The following is a 21,196-nucleotide window of genomic DNA, read 5'->3' on the forward strand; positions in this document are numbered from 1 at the left end:
GATGTAAATACATTGCTCGAGATCTTCAACTTTTTAAATTCAGTTGTCTGTATACAAAATAGGAATTTCATGATCCTAAATAAAACAATTTGGGCCAAATGACAGTTTCCATTGAATACAAATCTCATACTGCCCAGGACTGAGCCAGCAGGGTGGGAGGAGTCAAACCAGTGGAAAAGACCTGTAATTCTCCCATAGGAATGTCTAAAACCACAGTGATTCTGAAATTGAGGAATAGAACCTTCAGTGGGGGCACAAAGAAAATTTAAGTAACAGAGTAAGGAAATGGAGTAAGGAACTGATTCTAAAATATTAATTTTTAAGATACAGTGCTATATGTATCGAATGTATACTTGCATAACCTCATATTCTTCATCGATTTATGTCTATTAATTGTAGATGAGTATGAGTATGTAGATTAGTATAGGGTGCACAATGGACAGGGCTGCACTTGGTGCACCCTGGTAGAGGTCCTCCTGCAGCAGGTGGCTGAGCTGTGGGAGGCTGTTGGAGAGCTAAAAGATGCCAGGGAAGCTGAGAGGAAGCTGGGCTGCTTGCTCCAGGCGCAAACTGTGCAGGGGCTGCAAACGTCCAGCATTGCTCACATAGGAAAGAAGGAGGGCAGCAACCCAGGAAGCTGGGAATTAGTCACGAGAAAAACTAACAAAAAAAGGAGGAAGAGGACAATTAACAACAAGGGGCTTCCTCCTAAATCTGATGTCCCCACCCAGAACCGCTTCGCGGTTCTGCAGGAGGCTAATGAGAAAGCACCCACCACACCTAATGAGCATCCTGCTGATGCACCAGTAAAGAGGATCACTACTGGTGCCTCCAGGAAAAAGCGGAGGGTCATAGTAGTTGGGGACTCTGCTTTGAAAGGCACAGAGGCACCCATCTGCTGGCCTGATCCAGTCTCAAGGGAGGTGTGTTGCCTGCCAGGGGCTCGGATCAGGGATGTTGCTGAGAGGCTGCCTGCTCTAGTAAGTCCTGCTGACTATTACCCCCTTCTAGTGGTCCATGTGGATGCTAGAGATATAGATAGCAGTAGCCTGGAGAACATTAAGAAGGACTACAGAGCCCTGGGAGAGGTGGTTAGGGGCTCTGGAGCTCAGATAGTTTTTTCATCGATTCTCCAGGACAAAGGGGAGGACCTTAAAAAAGCTAGGCGCGTTTGGCAGGTTAATAAATGGTTAGAATGGTGGTGCCATAGTCAGGGGTTTGTCTGTTTAAAACATGGGGCTCCATTTGGGAGGCCAGATCTACTGGAGGCTGGTGGAGCTGGTCTGACAAAGAAGGGGAAGAGCTGTTTTGGTAGGAGGCTTGCCAGGCTGGTCAAGAAAGCTTTAAACTAGATGCATTGGGGGAGGGGAGCATTGATCCACCCCAACACTCCTGGTCAGTTGCCAGCACCTGTAATAAGTGCTTCGAGCGATGCAGAGATGTTCCAGCTGCCCCAGCCATTGAGTCAGCTGCATTTGGAGCTCGGCTAAGGTGCCTCTATACAAACGCCCGTAGTATGAGGAACAAGCAAGAGGAATTAGAGATGTGTGCAAGGCTATGGGAATATGATGTCATTGGTATCACAGAAACATGGTGGGATGGCTCCTATGACTGGAGTGTCGGAATGGAAGGTTACAGGCTGTTTAGAAAAGACAGGCCAGGCAGACAGGGAGGGGGCTTTGCTATCTATGTCAGTAAAAGGCTAGAGAGTATGGAAATCTGTCTGGGGACAGGTGATGAGATAACAGAGTGTTTGTGGGTCAGGATCAAAGGGAAAACAGCAACGGGGGACATTACGGTGGGGATCTGTTACAGGCCACCTGATCAAGAGGACTCTGTGGATGAAGCGCTCTACAGACAGACAGAAGCAGCCTCACGCTCGCAGGTCCTTGTCCTCATGGGGGACTTCAACCATCCTGACATCTGTTGGAGGGACGGTACGGCCCAGCACAAGCAATCCAGGAGGTTTCTCGATTGTGTGGAAGACAACTTCCTCTTTCAGGCAATAGAGGAGCCTACGAGGAGAGGTGCCATGCTTGACCTCGTGCTCACCAACAGGGAGGGACTGGTTGGAAATGTGACGCTCCAGGGCAGCCTTGGCTCTAGTGATCACGAGATGGTTGAGTTTGAGATCCTCAGGACGGTGAGAAGAGCATGCAGCAAGCTCACTGCCCTGGACTTCAAGAAAGCAGACTTTGGCCTCTTCAGGAACCTCCTTAGTAAGGTTTCATGGGATACAGTCCTAGAGGGCAGGGGGGCCCAAGACTGCTGGTCGATATTCAAGGATCACCTGCTACGTGCTCAAGAGTGTTGCATCCTGACTAGAAGAAAGTGCAGCAGGAGGGCCAGGAGACCTCCATGGATGGACAAGGAGCTGCTGAGGAAACTTAGAGGGAAAAAAGAAGCTTATAGAAGGTGGAAGCGAGGACAGGCGGCCTGGGAAGAATATAGGAGCATTGCCCGGGAAGCTAGGGACCAGGTTAGAAAAGCTAAGTTTGGCAAGGGATGTAAACGATAACAGGAAAGGATTCTACAGATACGTAGCAAATAAAAGACAGACTAGGGACAATGTGGGCCCTCTCTGGAAGCTATCAGGAGAACTGGCTACCATGGATTTGGAGAAGGCTGAGGTTCTTAATGACTTCTTTGCCTCAGTCTTCACCAGCAAATGCTCTGACCACACCACGAAAGTCTTGAAAAGCAAATGCAGGGACTGTGAGAATGGAGACCTTAGGCCCACTGTAGGAGAGGATCAGGTTCGAGACCATCTTAAGAACCTGAACGTGCACAAAACCACGGGACCCGATGAAATCCATCCACGGGTCCTGAAGGAGCTGGCGAATGAAGTTGCTAAACCACTGTCCATCATATTTGAAAAATCCTGGCAGTCAGGTGAAGTTCCCGATGACTGGAAGAAGGGTAATATAACCCCCATTTTCAAGAAGGGGAAGATGGAAGACCCAGGGAACTACAGACCAGTCAGTCTCACCTCTGTGCCTGGCAAAACCTGGGAACAGTTTCTCCTGGAAAACATGCTAAGGCACATGAAAAACAACGAGGTGGTTGGTGACAGCCAACATGGCTTCACTAAGGGGAAATCCTGCCTGACCAATTTGGTGGCCTGCTATGATGGAGCCACGGAACCGATGGACAGGGGCAGAGCAGTTGACGTCATCTACCTGGACTTGTGCAAAACGTTCGACGCTGTCCCGCATGACATCCTTGTCTCTAAATTGGAGAGACATCAATTTGATGTCGGTGGATCAAAAACTGGCTTGATGGCCGCATGCAAAGAGTTGTGGTAAATGGCTCCATGTCCAGTTGGAAAACAGCAACGAGTGGTGTCCCTCAGGGATCGGTGTTGGGACCGGTCCTGTTCAACATCTTTGTCGGCGACATGGACAGTGGGATTGAGTGCGCCCTCAGCAAGTTTGCCAACGACACCAAGCTGTGTGGTTCGGTTGATACGCTGGAGGGCAGGGATGCCATCCAGAGGGACCTTGACATGCTTGTGAGGTGGGCCGATGCCAACCTTATGAAGTTTAACCAAGCCAAGTGGAGGGTCCTACACCTGGGTCGGGGCAATCCCAGGCACTGCTACAGGTTGGGTGGAGAAGAGATTCAGAGCAGCCCTGCAGAAAAGGACTTGGGGGTGTTGGTTGACGAGAAGCTTAACATGAGCCAGCAGTGTGCGCTTGCAGCCCAGAAAGCCAACCGTATCCTGGGCTGCATCAAGAGAATCGTGACCAGCAGGTCGAAGGAGGTGATCCTGCCCCTCTACGCTGCTCTTGTGAGACCTCACTTGGAGTACTGCGTACAGTTCTGGTGTCCTCAACATAAAAAGGACATGGAGCTGTTGGAGCGAGTCCAGAGGAGGGCCACGAGGATGATAAGAGGGCTGGAGCACCTCCCATATGAAGACAGGCTGAGAGAGTTGGCGCTGTTCAGCCTGGAGAAGAGAAGGCTGCGTGGAGACCTCATAGCAGCCTTCCAGTATCTGAAGGAGGTCTACAAGGATGCTGGGGAGGGACTCTTCCTTAGGGATGGTAGTGGTAGGACAAGGGGTAATGGGTTCAAACTTAAACAGGGGAAGTTTAGATTAGATATAAGGAAGAAATTCTTTACAGTGAGGGTGGTGAAGCACTGGAATGGGTTGCCCAGGGAGGTTGTGGATGTTCCATCCCTGGCGGTGTTCAAGGTCAGGTTGGACAGAGCCTTGGACCACATGGTCTAGTGCGAGGTGTCTCTGCCCATGGCAGGGGGGTTGGAACTAGATGATCTTAAGGTCCTTTCCAACCCTTACTATTCTATGATTCTATGATTCTATGTGTGCCTTTTGGTGAGAATGTCTGGAATACAAAAAAGATGTTTGTACAGTAAACATACAAACTCTGTACATGAAATTAGATGAAAAACAGAAGTCATTAGCAAGCTAGAGTAAATAGAAGGAAGTGTTCAAGACCATACTTCTAATAATTGAGGCTGATTGATACATGATTTTCCAAAGAAGAGTAAGCTGGTTGGCAGCTTTAGCGGTTATATGTATCAAACTTATCTGCAGTTGTCTAAAGGGCAAAAGCTTACCAAGCCACTGATTGTGAAATTTAAAGTATGACGAATCAAATTTTGTATATAGATAAAAATAGAAATCATAGCTGTATCAGGCTGAATTACTGTTCCTAACTCTTTGGGCTTTGGTTGGAAAAATGCCAGTACTATAATTCCCTGAATAAAAGGGAATTTGCTATTAATTTGAGTTAGGGTCAACAGAAGTGAAAACCCTCCTCTCCTAGAAGGAGACACAGCATAAATCACATTACATTCCTACAGTGAAAGTACATGAAGAATAAACAGTTTCATCTCTGGTGTTATAATGGAAACTAGCCAGCAAAGAATATTAAATTTAGCTGAAAGAAGCAGACAGGCTTTCCAGAGAGGATTGGACATGTGGACTTACTTCAGACACTTCCAGTAATTCTGAAAATCAAATGGACATTTGGAAATTAATTAAAAATTACAATAATAATAATAAAAGGTAATGTGTGTGGTCAAACTCTACATAGTGTTCCCTGAATTATTGTTAGACAGATACCATAGAATCATAGGCTCAGATGCTCAATCACTGAGCTGTCATGAGCAGGGAATACTGATCCATCAGTTTGCCTAGGTCACTTCACACTACATCAGCACTCCTTTGGATATTTCAGGCACACCAGCAACAGGCTCTGAACAAATTCCCTATGACCTCTCCGAACATTATTGTATAGCATTTTGGTCAGAAAGCTTAACAGGGCAAAGCATCAGTGGAAAAATAAAGAATACTCAGAGACATAGCTGTCTATATAGAATAATAAAAATACAGATCCCGAAGATTTGGTATATTATGGCTTGTGTGGTATCAGTTTCTGGACACAGATAGAAATTATATTCAACTTTCTACTAACAAGATACTTTGATTTGGTGGAAAAATCATGATGAATCAACTGATTAAACCAGACTAAAATTAGAAATTAAAAAATAACGGTGGTTGGTTTATCCAGTATACTGGATTTGCATGGCAAGGTTTTGGTAGTAGAAGGGCTGCAGAGGTGGCTTCTGTGAGAAGCTGCTGGAAGCTTCCTGCATGTCTGGCAGAGCCAATGACAGCCAGCTCCAAGACGGACCTGCTGCTGGCCAAGGCTGAGATGGTGGTAGTGCCTCTGCAGTAACATATTTAAGAAGCAGGAAAAGTTACTGTGCCATAACAACTGCAGCCAGAGACAGGAGTGAGAATATGTGAGAGAAACAGCCCTGCAGGCACCCAGGTCAGTGCAGAAGGAGTGGCGGAGGTGCTCCAGGCACCAGAGCAGAGATTCCCCTGCAGTCCATGATGCAGACCACGGTGAGGCAGGCTGTCCCCTGCAGCCCATGGAGGTCCATGGTGGAGCAGATCTCCACCTGCAGTCCACGGAGGACCCCATGCTGGAGCAGAGGGATGCCCGAAGGAGGCTGTAACCCCATGGGAAGCCTGCGCTGGAGCAGGCTCCTAGCAGGAGCTGTGGCTGTGTGCAGAGAGAAGCCCACACTGGAGCAGGTTTGCTGCAGGACCTGTGACCCCACGGGGGACCCACACTGGAACAGTCTGTTTCTGCAGAGCTGCAACCATGGAAGGGACCCATGCTGGAGCATTCTCTTACTCAAGGAGTAACCGCATGGAAAATATCTGTGTTGGAGCAGTTCATGAAGAACTGCAGCTATGGAAAGGACTCATGTTGGAGAAGTTTGTGGAGGACTGTCTCCTGCGGGAGGGACCCAACCCTGGAGCAGGTGAGTGTGAGGAGAAAGGAGCAGCTTAAACGACATGTGATGAACTCCCCACACCCTCACTCCCAATCCCCCTGTGCCGCTTGAGGGGAAGAGGTGGAGGAATTGGGAGTGAAGTAGAGCTCAGGAATCGGGGGGGAAGGTGTTTTAAGATTTGGTTTTATTTCTTATTACCTGACATAGATTTGATTTGCAATAAATGAATTTTCCCATGTCAAGTCTGTTTTGCCCATGACAGTATAATTGCTGAGTGATTTCCCTGCTCTTACCTCAACCCATGAGGCTTTCGTTGTATTTTCTCTTCCCCGTCCTGCTGAGGAGGGGAGTGATTGAGCAGCTTGGTGGGCACCTGGCATCCAGACAAGATCAACCTGCTACATCCAGTAAAAGCAAAGGATATGCAGTCACAAGCACAGTAGGATTCAATAAAGAAATCATATGCCTTTCCACATTTTTATATTTTTTTTTTAACTGGAATTTTCAAAGATAAAAGCCCCAAACACCACATTCTGCTTTCTTTCAGGGGGAATACAAATGTTTAATGGTTTAACCTGTAGAAAGCATTAGTTTATTATTACATTGAGAGGAAATTTCTCTAGCTCTTTTTCCTGCAATTTTAGACTTTTAATGACCCATCTGGCCTATCAAGACAGCTTTCAGAAAACTGCAACTGACCAACGCCAGCAGTTGCTGTTCAAATCATAGATCTGATCAAATCATGCTGATCAAATGCATAGATCACATTGCCTTGCCACTATGAAGTCTGTACCACCATTGCAGTAACCAAAGAGCATGTAATTTCCAGCAATTTGCAAGGCCTATGTAAAAGCAGCTAACTGCTTTTTTACTTAAAGAACCTGTGTTTCAGCCTGTCTGCATTTCTTCCTGACCACATATAACCAGACCTACTGGAATCAGTTAATAGTATGCCACTATTAACTTTTTGAACCTATATTTCTGTATTTTAGATGCATCTAGAAGCTTGAACGGTGTAATTTCATCATAATATATTTGTGTCTGGACTGTGCAATTCCCAGTTCCCATTATAGGAGTATATTGGGATTGCATATGTGAATTGACTGCAAGAGTTTTTTAACCTAAAACTAAAAGAGCAGTTCAGTGACAGATTTCTTGTAGTATCTTGTGAAGACTGAGTGTTCAGTAAAGTATTGCAGTACTGCAGAGTTATCAATGAAAAATTGTGTCATTAAACTCATATTTGTAACAGGACACCCGTCTTTACAACAAAAATACGACTTCTTTCTCAAAATCTCATGGAATTACATATGAAAGCATGTTGCATAAGTACTCTCAGACAGTGTAAGTTAGGTCTAAATGATGCTCCAGACTGAAGAGGCTTTCTTCATATTGTATGAGTGCAGTTTAGTCCTTTTCACATTCAGTGCCTAAAAGGAGCTTAGAAACCATTCAGCATAAATTGCTTTTGAAACATATTTTCAGGTGAATTTGAAAGATGAGTGCAACAGAGATGGAGATATTAACATATAGTTTTTGATTGTTGCAAGTACTGAAGCGAGCCAAGAGCTAAATGTAATACATAAGAAGGATGTTGGCACACAGCAGTGCAGAGCTGGAAAAAGCAGTTTGACCTAGCTCTAAACAACTTAGTTCGGGTGTTGACTAATATTGCCGTATGGTAGTTTTCCCATTCGGATCAAAGAGAATTGAGGTAAAAAAAACTTTGGAAAAACACCATGAAGCACCAATGCTCTTTAGCATTCAAGCTACTTCATTCAGAGGTACTCCGAACGACTTCAGTCTTAGAATAATTTAAAACAAACCAAAGTGCAGTCTCTTCTGATTTGCTTATTCTGTTTTTTCAGGAGTTTTTTGCCTGTTGGTTTGGGGTTTTTTGCCCTCTTTTTTTTTTTTTTGTTTCTTTTTTATGAGAACATTTCTTTTTCAGCTGTTTGAGATCATGCTACATTGTTACTTTCCTTCATATTTTTCCATATTTGCTTTGAGACCAGGCAGCATGTACTTGTCTTCCTCACTTAACTGGCACTACAAACTGCTACACAGATTGCTTGGCAGGGTGCTTTAAAATGAAAATACATCATCTTATCTTTGAAGAGCCAAACTGAAGCCTTTGACAGCTAAACCCTAAGTGCAGGTAGAATGCAGAAAAGAGACACTATTAGAAGAGAGGCTGTGCCAATGGTACTTGCATGATACCCTCTGGTTTATGTCTATATACATACTTGTGTTTGCGTAATAAATAATGTAAGCTTAAAATCTTTAGAAACCCAAGGATCAGCAGTTGCCAGAATAAAGCTTTCCATCTGTGAACTCGTCTTAGGGTGTGGACATTGCCTTAGGTTATCCATGCTTATCGCACTTGCTGTCTAAAGTGCTGTGATGTGCTCTGCAAGTACATCACACCGTACGTACTTAAAATATGCAAAAAAATCCCATGAGTGCTGTCTACCTAAGTGACATATCTTGCTGAGAGTAGACTATGGCTGATCTGTCCTGGCTTCCTGCCTATTTCTGTAGAAAGCTTAATTGGAAGCGATACAACTGCAAAAGTTGTAAAGATCTAGAGGTCTTGTATACAGACAAGATTGATTATTTCCTAGTCTCCCTGAAGCCTTCTCCTCTCCAGGCTGAACAATCCCAACTCTCTCAACTTTTCTTCACAGGAGAAGGTCCATGTCTTTCTTGTACTGGGGACCCCAGAGCTGGGTACAGTACTCCAGCTGGAGTATTACTGGAGGGAGCAGAGGGAAAAAGGGCAATGTAGAGTAGGGAGCGAGGTCCTGTTATCTGATAATATAGGCTTTTACAAGGAGATAGGGTATTTTTTGCATCAAATACTAACATCTCAGGTTATCAGGGCTTGTAGTTGATACCGAAATACCTATGTTTATACAAGAGATTAGTGATCCCATTAACACAATCAGCGCACCTTTCTCTGCAGCAGCCGTACCATCACAGTCTCTTCAGTCATAAAGATTGTAGCAGTAATAATAGGTAACTGCTGACAGAGAGAAAAGGACACTCACAAAAAACCAATAAACCTCGGAGGTTATGGGAAAGTGGTTAGCTGCTTATCAGGAAATTTTGATGCCAAATGAAAAGTGATGTTACATTTCTGCCTCTTCTCTGGTACAGCAGCACAGGCAAATGCTTGATTTACAACTTGTTCTTACCTGATTTGTTTGGTTAATTTTTTGAAAATTTTCTCTTGACTTCAGTATTTTTTCTTTCTTCTAGCATTAACGTGGATGTTATTACCAATACAAACTGTGATATGAATGTGTGTTCAAAACCTGTAATAATAAAGCATATTTGTTAAAAGTATTTTAAAAAACATCACAAAAATAAGTGGAAACTTTGACCTCGGAGTATTTCAAGGCTCTACTGAAAAAGCCACAAATCTCTTGTCTGCATTCAATGTCGACTCTGTTTTGGGCAATAAGGTGGAATGGGTAACTTCGCAAAGTCCGTTTCAGTGTGAATGATTCAGTGAATCTACAGTTTTTATGGCTGTTTAATAAGACCAATTTGACTCAGTAGCATGAAATGTCAGGAAGCACTGGTACTTTGAATGATTATCAAAATACAAGCTGAAGGATATCAATGAAAGACGTATCTTCAGGAGGAGCTGAGCCAAATAAAACGGCGTTTACCAATGACCCCTAGGCAACATGGAGTTTTTTTAATACAGATGTTTTCTCTATTCTGTCACCTTTGCCTGAGATGATTCAATTCAACTAGAATTGAGAATTTTATTTTCATTTCCTCTTCGCACAAAGGTTATATATGACTTCCTTCAAGTTTGAAATGGTTTCTTCTGGTCTATTTAGATGTAAGGTGACTCATTCTTGACATTGTAGAAACTAAATTAAATTTATGCTGTCAGTAATCTTTGAAGTGTCAGTTTTACAAATATTTCCATGTATTTGCAGAATAAGTTTTTTGATTAATATTTGAATCCTGAGTAAACCTGTTTCAATGCCAGATGCTACTGTGATTTCATACCTATCTGTGATCTTATGATGGTAAGATACATACTTAACATGTACATTGCAAGACTGAAAAACAGCCTTTTGTTCTTCTATGAACTCTACATAAAGCAGAGTGAAACACACAAATATGTAAACCTAAGGGGCTGATCTGAGATCTAGATCCAACACTTGAGCCCATGCTACAAGTTCTCATCTATCCCATCTGAACCAGGAAATAAACTGACATCACTTGAAGTTCCTTCACTCAGGTTCATTGAGCCACATTGCCTCACTTTTAGATCCCTGATCTCATCTCCTTTCCTCCCAACTCAGGTTGCTGGTTAGCCTCTCGACCTGGCTCATCACTTGCCATGTCTGGGGCTGTTGATGGATGCTTTTACCAACACCTGGTGCTGCCTGCTGTGTCCAGACCCCACAGGACTGTGCTCTGTGAGGGCGCAGCCTGAGCAGGGTGAGCCCAGCCCTTATGGAGCTGCTGGTCCTTGTTGCTCCCCAAAATTGAAATGCCTAATTAAGTAGCATTTAAGGTTATATCCTTGGTGGTGACTAAAAAAGCCCATGAGGTCCGTTCTCAGCAGTTAGCGCAGTGCAGCTGATTCACAGATAAACAAAAATAGAACAAATTTCTGATATCAGTTTCTTCTTTTTTCTCTTCTGTTAGAGAGTGTTCCTGATATTTTTGACACAGTCATAAGTGGATGTCTAGGAAAAAGCCCAAGACAAGGCAAGCAGACCGTAAAGCTTCTCCTGATACATGCTTGTAAAATTTATGTCTGAAGTGTTCGAGACAAAAGTTTCTCTGAACTTCCCCATGAATTTGTCCAATCAATTTTTGAATTCCTGTAAACTTTTCATGCCTACAGTGTCTTGTTTTAATGAATACCAGAGTTAAAGAATGTACACCTTTTGTTTTCAGCCTGTCACTGGAAAATATGATTTGATTCCTGCCTGCTCTTTGAGAAACAGGGAATAATTAATTTTTGTGCAGCTCAGACTTTAAGAAAATTTCTATTGTGACAAACAATAAACCCAGAGAATCAGAGTCTTTGTGACTTCTATTTGCATGGAACTTGCTTGAAAGCTGTAGTCATCCCAGCTCCTCCCAGCTACAGCCCTCTGCAGTTATACTTTTCTAATAATATTACTTACTTTCAGAGATTGTCAGAACTGGAGCAATTAATTAATATATGATTAATTTATGTACCTGCATAACAATATTTTATGTTTTGCTCTCTGTCCTGTTGTAATAACTGCTCAGTATTTGCAGGGGTTTAGTTTGTTTCTCTTTATTGGGTATTGAACAGTCTTCAAATAATTATTTTTCTTTTTTTCCTTTTTTCCCTAAGGAGGCAATACCTAGTTCACAGTAATCTTTCCTTATGTACTTTACTTGCAATTTATTGGCACTGAACGTCATGCTCCTTGTGGACATCATCAAACTTTATAAACTTGTTATTCCCCACCATTTTCTAGCCCATTTATAAATGTATTATTCTGTTCTATGCAATGCTTCCTGAACCAGGTGTGGTATGAAGATGATAAGAATTTTCTGTAAGCCCAATTTTTATGGGTGAAGAAAAATTAACAGTGAGAACTGCTTGAAGCCAAACTGAGAGTTAATGCAGTAGATTTATAGCAGGCTGCTCTAATTAGTGTTTTTATGCACCAAAATATGAGAAGTATATTACAATATTTAAAATTATGATAAATGGGCTAATTCATAGAAACCTTTAGTTAAGTATTTCTGGCCATAAGAAGTACTCATAATAATTGAGATGCTTTCAAAATATGATATCGAAAGTTACTTTGTTAGTAAAAATTATTAGAAAACTATGGACTTGGACAGTTCATATATATCCTAAGACCTTTTTTTCCTGCTGGGTAAAAGGACTTCTTTGCCATGTGAAGCATTTAAATGAACACTTCATAATTAGCAGAAAGTCTGTCTCATTGGATAGATGCAAGTATGTAAATCTACATGGAAGTTTAGCGAACTCCTAAGGGATGGAATGCAATGAGCACATTTCTTAAAGGTATAAGAATTATCTTGTTCATCTTTTCAGTATTTCTTATTTAGTATAAAACTTCTTTGCTCATGTCAGTGACCCCTTACTGGAAGCATCTAATTCTTCATATACTTTGTATTTCTTCATATACATTGTATTTCTTCATATACCTTGTATTGAGATCCTAGCCACCTAATTCAGTGCTTATTATTGTAAAACCTAAGTCCTTTAGTACACCCAGCCTTAAATTTCTTAAGGCTTTTGAATAGAAAAAAACTTCTAAAAGAGAATAATAGCAAGTATTTCCACAAGGGGACATTCCGTATCCTTGTGTTGTGGTGTAAGTCCAGCCAGTGACTCAGAACCACACAGCCAGCTACTAAGAAGGAGAAAAATGACTGCTACAGCTGAACCCAGGACACCTTGTTAAGGAGAAAATACTGATACAGCATACCTTGAGAATATCTTAATCCCCAAGTGGTCCAATCATGGTCATAATAGCTACAATGTTAAAGTAAGAGAAAAGAACTTACTGACAGCAATCATGATGAACACATACCCCATTTAGGAATTTTTGCATTGCTTTATTTCCAAAGTAAATGTAAGATATCATAAAGGCATGTAAATGTAGAGAGATGTAGAGAGAAATTAACTGTCATTTGCAAATGCTTGAGGACAATCCTGTTGTCATACCAGAGGGAAGCAGACATCATGTTGTTTCGTACTTGTTAGGGTTAAAATTAGTTCATCATAGAACTATTCCTGTAATTTAATTGTTTGTAAGATACGACTTCCTTGAAGTATCTCTTCCTAGTAATTTTTTAGTTGTCTGCCTCTGGAGTATTTTTTTGTGGATTGGCAAAACAGGCTAGTGGATAACATGCCATATTTCTTCTATTTTTGTAAAAATGTGTGATAAAACCAATTTAATAACTTAACTTAAATATCACCCATAAATCAAATAACAACCAATGCTTTGATAAATGCAGAATCATGTCACTTCTTTTTGCAGTTACCACAGAATCATAGAATAACAGGTTGGAAGGGACCACAAGGATCGTCTGGTCCGACTTTTCTTTGCCAAGAATGACATAGACTAGATGGCCCAGCACCCTGTCCAGCCAATTCTTAAAAGTGCCCAATGTTGGAGAATTATTGAGATTTTTCCAATGGCTGATTGGTTGTTATCGTTGTGAATTTTTTTCTCTTGTTTCCAGTCGGAATCTCTCCAGACTTTTACCCACTACTCCTTGTCTTGTTCACATGACTTCTTGTGAAAAGGGAGTCTGAGTCTTCTTTGCAACCACCCTTTAAATACTGTAACATGTTGATAAGGTCTTCTCTGACCCTCCTTTTCTCTAGGCTGAACAGACCCAGTTCTCTCAGCCTTTTATAGAATCATAGCATGGTTAGGGTTGGAACCGACCTTAAGATCATCTACTTCCAACCCCCCTCTCATGGTCAAGGACACTTCACACTAGACCATATTGCCCAAGGCCCTGTCCAACCTGGCCTTGAATGCTGCCAAGAGTTGAAGCATTTACCACTTCTTCGGGCAACCTGTCCCAGTGCCTCACCACCCTCACAGTAAAGAACTTCTTTCTTCTATCAAACCTGAACTTCCCCTGTTTAAATTTAAACCCATTACCCCTTGTCCTATTGCTACAGTCCCTGATGAAGACCCCTTTTCCGGCATCCTTGTAGGCCCCCTTCAGATACTGGAGGCTTCCCAGTCCTTGGATCAGCTCTGTGACCCTTCTTTGGAGACTCTCCAGCCTGTCCATATCTTTTTTGTATAGCAGGGACCAAAACCGCACAGAGTATTCCAAGTGTGGCCTGGTAAGGGCTGGGTAGAGGGGGATAATGACTTATTTATCTCTGCTGGAGATGCCCTTGTTGATGTAACCTACCATTCTGTTGGTTATCATAAAATGTAATACTGATACATCTTAAGGATGCCTGTGCTTCTTTGTAACTTGCAGCTGGTAGAACAATCTGCATAGGGCCTGATGTCAGAGCACAATTTTCTGTATTTTCGAGGCTAGCTGAGGAACAGAACTATCTGCTCTGAAAGTCTATTTTTCTTAAAAGGTCTTCCATTAGCCATTCCCAACATTACCTTCTTCTCCACCATCAACCTGAATTCTTCTCCATCTGGGTAACTATCTACACTAATGGCTGTTTATTTACAGGGATATCATTCTTTTTCCTGAATCACTACCTGGAAAGCCCTTGCAATGCAAAGGTTGATAATACTGATATCCATTCTCCATTTACCTTCGCTCTCTCATGAATGTTTCACATGACACCTAAAGAGCTAACTTTCTGCTTTCAGCTTTTTCACGTCTTGCATTTTATTCTTTTTTACCTTCTCTCTCTCTCCCACCATGTAATTTCCTATTTCCATATGTTTTCCCAGCAATGAAATAACGATCATTTTGAAGTGCTGACTCCTTAGATCCATTTGGCTGACAATGTATAATCATTAAAAACTGTTTGAATTCATCTTTTCACATGATAATAGGAAAGAAAAGCAGGACTCTTTTTTTTTTTTTTTTTTTTGATAGATAATACCAAACCATTTTAAAGAGAAGGCACAGCAGTCTGATTAGTCTCATTACTTTAAACTGATTTATATTGTAATATACTGGTAGCCTTTGCAGTTAGCATCAGTCCTGATTCTCAGGAGATGTCGAAAGGGCACCCTTTGGATTTTCAGGCTTCAAGATGATGGAAATCTATTTTCAGCTTCCAAAGACAGAACTGTTTGTGCAAAAGCTTTTTTAACTCCTTTAATGAGAGTTGTCAAAATGAAAGGATATATGTGATGCTCAATTCTGATAAAGGTTTGACATCTCTGACACAGAAGTTTTAAAACATCTTTAGAAAACAGACAGGAAAAAAACCTGTTAAGCCAAAGGCAGCATATCATGGACCAATTAAAAAATAAGCTAGAAAAGAAACCTAACTTTGCTTGTACTGAAAACCTAATACTTAGAGACTTTTTAATTGATTTTTCTTTTTTTTTTTTATATAGTGTGTTTATATTAAAGTGCACACTTGATTTAAATTAAAATGTTAGGTTTGTAAACTTAAATCTGTGCTATAATATTCAAGAAAAATCATTTGATCAGATTTAAGGATAGGAGCATACCTTGCCAAGCTTATAAACAATAGTTTCTGGTTATATAGAACAAGAACTCAAGCAATCTAGGTGGTGAAATGGAGAATCACAATTCAAATAATGTTAAATATAAAAATGTTAAAAATATCGCTTATTATAATCTGCTGGGGAAAAAAAAAAATCTTCTTTACCCATTTGCTCCTTTAGAAAGCAGATATCTGGTTTTGCTGAAGCTGTCTGCATACCCACATTGAGTTGGTCAATATTTGGTTCAAAAAAGCACAAATATCTTCATTCTTTAACCTAGGAAGCTTTAAAGTGAGACTTTTCAATTATTTATTTCAAAAGAAGTATTTTTTCCTATTTTTGTCGAAATGTAATTTATGCTTAAGGGAGATTACCAACAACATAAAATCTCTTCTTGTATCCCAAATATTTCCAGTTAACCTGCAGACAAGTTACAACAGAGTACAAACTGCTGTAAGAACAGTCATACCTGTATGTTGGGTTTAATTTGTCCTTGTATAAATTCACACATTTTTGATCTGCCATCTCTTTTGAAGCATAAATCACTGAAGACAAATGTCCATATCTCTGCTTGGAGCTTGGTCTATTGAATTACATTTCCTACTCAGTCAATGTGCCTTTCATCTTCTTTTCACATAAGTCTCTCAAGTGAGTAGAAAATGTTGATATTGTAACACCTGCGTTATACACCAAGCAAATAATAAAACATTTTTGTGCTTCCCAGCTGCCACTATAAAAGTGAAACTACTGAGGAAAATGTGCTTTGTAACCTGCATGTCTCAAAAAATTCAAATATACAAAACACACTAGAGAATCAGAACAGACCAAATGAATAAATGTTATCTTTCATAATCAAGATCTGAAAATGCAGGTGATTTTCCAAAAAAAATATTTTGTGCCAGAACACTTGGAGATAACACAGGAAACCTAAATAACAGTTGTTTTATGGCACCAAGGAGAGCCTCAGGCCCTGATTGCAAGGCTCATTTTTCTGTATATAGGTATATATATCATTGCCTTATATTCAACATGTGCTCCGTCAATTCAGCCATCCATTCTGATGAACAGACATGCAGAGAAGCTCTCTATTTTTTGGTGATGATTCATCTGTGCCATCTCACACAGCATCTCAGCACCACTTTATTTCCTATCAACAATTTTGTCATGTTTGCTCTTTGGATGAACTGTGATTCACGGATGTCAACGTTTCTTTTTCTTCTTTTCCAGTTTAGCACTCTATTACTTGCACCTTTGAAAAGTGAGGCTATGGCACAGTTTGCTCAGGCAGAGCAGTTTACTGCTGTAAACTAGGAAATACAGATCAAGAGTTTCACCTGTTTTCAGGAGAAATAACGAACAACTAATTAGAGCAAACTGGACTCAGGTTAATAAATTTTCTTTTCTGAAAATCAGGGCTCATGATTATACAATTAGTAGAAGGGCTGTGCTGCAGTTGTTTCTTGGTGGAATTGCTTTAAACTGAAACTCTATTGAATAAAAATAAGTGAGGCTGTTTATTCAATAAAATAAAGACATTTATTTGGCCAGAGTTTAAAACCAAAAAATTTACACAATAATTATTATATCGTGTGTCTTCAGACTTGAGTAACAAAATTTTCTTTCTTCAAGTTGGAAAATGAAGGCACAGTTTATGGTTATATATTCAAAGTGATCAATGGAATTTTATGTAAATAAACAGAATATGTGAGTCTAAATAATTACATGTCCTGTACATTAAACAGTATAAATTTAAACTTAAAAGAGTAACTTTGGTGCAGTAACATTGTATCTGACATTGAATTTTTAAACCAAATGAAATCACTTAACATCAGCAATGCCATTAACAGAAAAAAAAAAGTTTCCAAACCACTATTCTGTGTGTAAAATAGGAAAAGGAGAAATTGTGTCACTAGATTACTGAATTCTAAGTTGAGCAGAAGTGTTGATCTGCTGGAGGAGAGGAAGGCTCTACAGAGGGATCTGGACAGGCTGGATTGATGGGCTGAGGCCAGCTGTATGAGGTTCAACAAGGCTCGGTGCCAGGTCCTGCACTTGGGCCACAACAACCCCATGCAATGCTCCAGGCTCGGGGAAAGACTGGAAAGCTGCTCAGCAGAAAAGGACCTGGGGATGTTGGTCGATGGTGGCTGAACATAAGCCAGCTTGTGCCCAGGTGGCCAAGAAGGCAAATGGCTTATATCAGAGATAGTGTAGCAGCAGGACTAGGGAAGTGACTGTCCCCCTGTACTCAGCACTGGTGAGGCTGCATCTCAAATACTGTGTTCAGTTTTGGGCTTCTCACTACAAGATAGACATTCAGGGACTGAAGCGTGTCCAGAAAAGGGCAACAAAGCTGGTGAAGAGTCTGGAGAACAAATCTTATGAGAAGTGGCTGAAGGAACTGGGGTGGTTTAGCCTGGAGAAAAGAAGGCTCAAGGGGGACCTTATTGCTCTCTACAACTACCTGAAAGGCTGTTATAGCGAGGTGGATGTCAATCCCTTCCCCCAAGTAATGTGATAGGACAAGAGGAAATGGCTTCAAGTTGTGGCAGGAGAGATTTAAAGTGGATATTTGGAAAAATTTCCTCAACAAAGTGGTTGTCAAGCTACCTGGGAACAGGCTACCCAGGGAAGCTGTTGTGTCCCCGGAGGTATTCAAAAAACATGTAGATGTGGCACTTAGGGGCATCGTTTAGTGGTGGATTTGGCAGTGCTGGGATAACAGTTGGGCTTGATGATCTTAAATGTCTTTTTCAATCTAAATGATTATATGATTTCATTCTATGATTCTAGATACTCACTTTCTGCTTCTGCTACCAAAGGATTGGTTAACACAGAACAATACATCATATTCGTACTGTAGCTCTTCTGTCTACAGATTAAGCATAATCATCTACATCATGGGTGATCTGAGAAAATATTTAAGATGTCAATGGGTGATGAAAGACTTACATATAGTATAGCATTGATAACTCTTTTATTATAGTGTCCAATTAACTCATAGATGACTTTCCAAGACATCTTCCAAAACATTAAACTAAATGTTCAACTTTCTATCTGGAAATCAAAAAAGTTCAGTAACCACATAGATATAAAAATAGTTATCTATCTTTCATGCATATATAATTAATTTGTAAAAATTTTGCACAATTCATTGTCTATATTCAGTGATAGCTCTGTAATTAATTAGGAATTTTCTGCAATAGGGCAATGGAGACATGAACCATCTATTAAATAAATTTTCTTTTACCTATAAAACTAATTAAGGAAAGCTAACTGTTTTCATGCCAATATTGTTCACTTTTGAGAAGTTAAGCTGTAGCGTAGTATCAGAACAACTATAACTAAAAACGTATCATTCAAACAGAGAGAAAAAACCACAGGCTAAAAAGAATAAACCTCATGCCTATTCCAGGCTGTTATGACTGTTCCTGTCTACTTTTGCCTGGAGATTGAAGGCCCTGAGATATTACTTGCTGGCATTAGAGAGCTGTAAAGCAAATCCGTTGTTAATCGTATATCCCATTTTCACAAAATGTTTTGATGCACAAATAAATGGTTTTACAAAAGGATGCAAATGAGAAGGCTGTTGTGGGGGTGCTTAGATAAACATGCCAAGCTCTTAGGACAGTAATGTGAGTGTGTTGGGAAGAGAACACCAAGAACTGTCTGATAACAATTTTGCCTGAAATTTGTCATGCTAAAGAGCGAAGTGATAATCAACTAGATTAAACATTACCCAGGGAATTAAAAGGTGTCCTGGTTTCAGCTGAGATAGAGTTAATTTTCTTCCTAGTAGCTGGTACAGTGCTGTGTTTTGCCTTTAGTATGAGAATAATGCTTGTAACATACCAATGTTTTAGTTGTTGCTCAGTAGCACTTACCCTGATCAAGGACTCTTGAGTCTCTCATGCTCCGCCAGTGAGGAAGGGCACAAGAAGCCAGGAGGAAGCAGAGACAGGACACCAGACCAGAACTAGGCAAAGGGATATTTTATACCACAGCACGTCATGCTGAGTATATAAACTGAGGGGAGTTACCTGGAAGGGACTGATCGCTGCTTGGGTTGGGGTGGGTGTCAGTCAGTGGGTGATGAGCAATTGTATTGTGCATCACTTGTCTTTTTTGTCTTTCTTTATTCCTCTTTATTTTTGTTGTCTCCCTTTTCATTACAAGTATTTTTATTATTATATTATTATATTTTATTTTATTTCAGTTATTGAACTGTTCTTATCACAACCCACTGGTTTTACCTGTTTTCTAATTCTCCTCCCCATTCCGCTGGAGAGGCAGGAGGGGATGAGCGAGCGTCTGCATGGGGGTTGAACCACAACGTAAAGGAGACTTTTGAAACAGAGAAGGGTTCAGCCTGAGAAGTGATTTGTAAGAAGTATAAATATTTTTTAATAAGGGAGAAACACTGAGAGGGAAGCAGGAAGGTTCCAGTGAGTGGGTGCTGCTGGGGGGTGACACCACACCCCCTCAGGAGCTGGGCAGTGCTGTCTCCCCTGGGGTGCCCCAAGGAGCTGCTCCCTGCAAGCAGAGACCCTCAGCGGTGTGTGCCAGGCACTGCTGGGGATGCCTTGCTGCTGTGCACCCCGGGAGCCGAAGCACCTGTATCTCCTGCAGGAGGAGTGCAATGGGCCCACCACATGACCGGGAAATTTATTAATGGTCTTTGAAGCTACTCTTAAGGTGAAAGTTGAATTTCTTTCATTTATACCTGTGATGGAATAGCAATTTTTATACCCATGGTAATACTATATAGTCACAAAATACACAAATACTACACAGACATTTCAATAAACAAATACTTGTTTTTCTTACTCGTTGTTGAAGGTATTATTTGAAGGCCCTAACATAAGAAGGGCCTGGACCTGCTGGAGATAGTCCAGAGGAGGTCCACGAAGATGATCAGAGGGCTGGAGCACTTTTCTTATGAAGACAGGCTGAGACAGTTGTGGTTGTTCAGCCTGGTGAAGAGAAGGCTTCTGGGAGACTGGCAGCCTTCCAATACCTAAAGGGAGCTTAGAAGAAAGCTGCAGAGGGACTTTTTGTAAAAGCAGGTAGTGCTGGGACAAGGGTAATGGGTTTAAACTGGAAGAGGTTAGATTTAGATATTATGAAGAAATTCTTTACTGTGAGGCACAGGAACAGGTTGCCCAGAGAAGTTGTGGCTGTCCCATCCCTGGAAGTGTTCAAGGCCAGGCTGGACGGGGCTTTGAGCAACCTGGTCTAGTGGCAGGTGTCCCTGCCCATGGCAGAGGAGTTCGAATTAGATGATCTTTAAGGTCCCTTCCAACCCAAACCTTTCTATGATTCTCTATCAGCAAGAATAAGTATTGGGGTAATTTGACCGCATAATTTACCATTCAAGATATACATATTACACGTATTTTCTAATTTACCTTATTTTACTCAGCTTCCTAATTTTCTAGGCTATTTATGGTTGATGACTAGAAAAAAATCAAATTTTTAAAATCAGGAAGATATTAGAATTAAAATCTCTTAATAATCTATCACAGATGTTAAATTATTTCTTCAGATGAAATGTTCCAAGATTAAAAGAGATACTGTGACACAAATTGACATTTCGTTACATGGACATTATCCAGTGTGATTGCGGTGATGTTCTAAACAATGAAGCACTGGCTCTCAGCTAAAGTGGTAGCTTTTAGACAGGTTATCAGGATAAAACTAATTTTTCTGCAATTATCATGTACAGATAAGTGCTCATAACATCC

The sequence above is a fragment of the Strigops habroptila genome, chromosome 3, assembly GCF_004027225.2.
Source record: "Strigops habroptila isolate Jane chromosome 3, bStrHab1.2.pri, whole genome shotgun sequence".
Lineage (NCBI taxonomy): Eukaryota > Metazoa > Chordata > Aves > Psittaciformes > Psittacidae > Strigops > Strigops habroptila.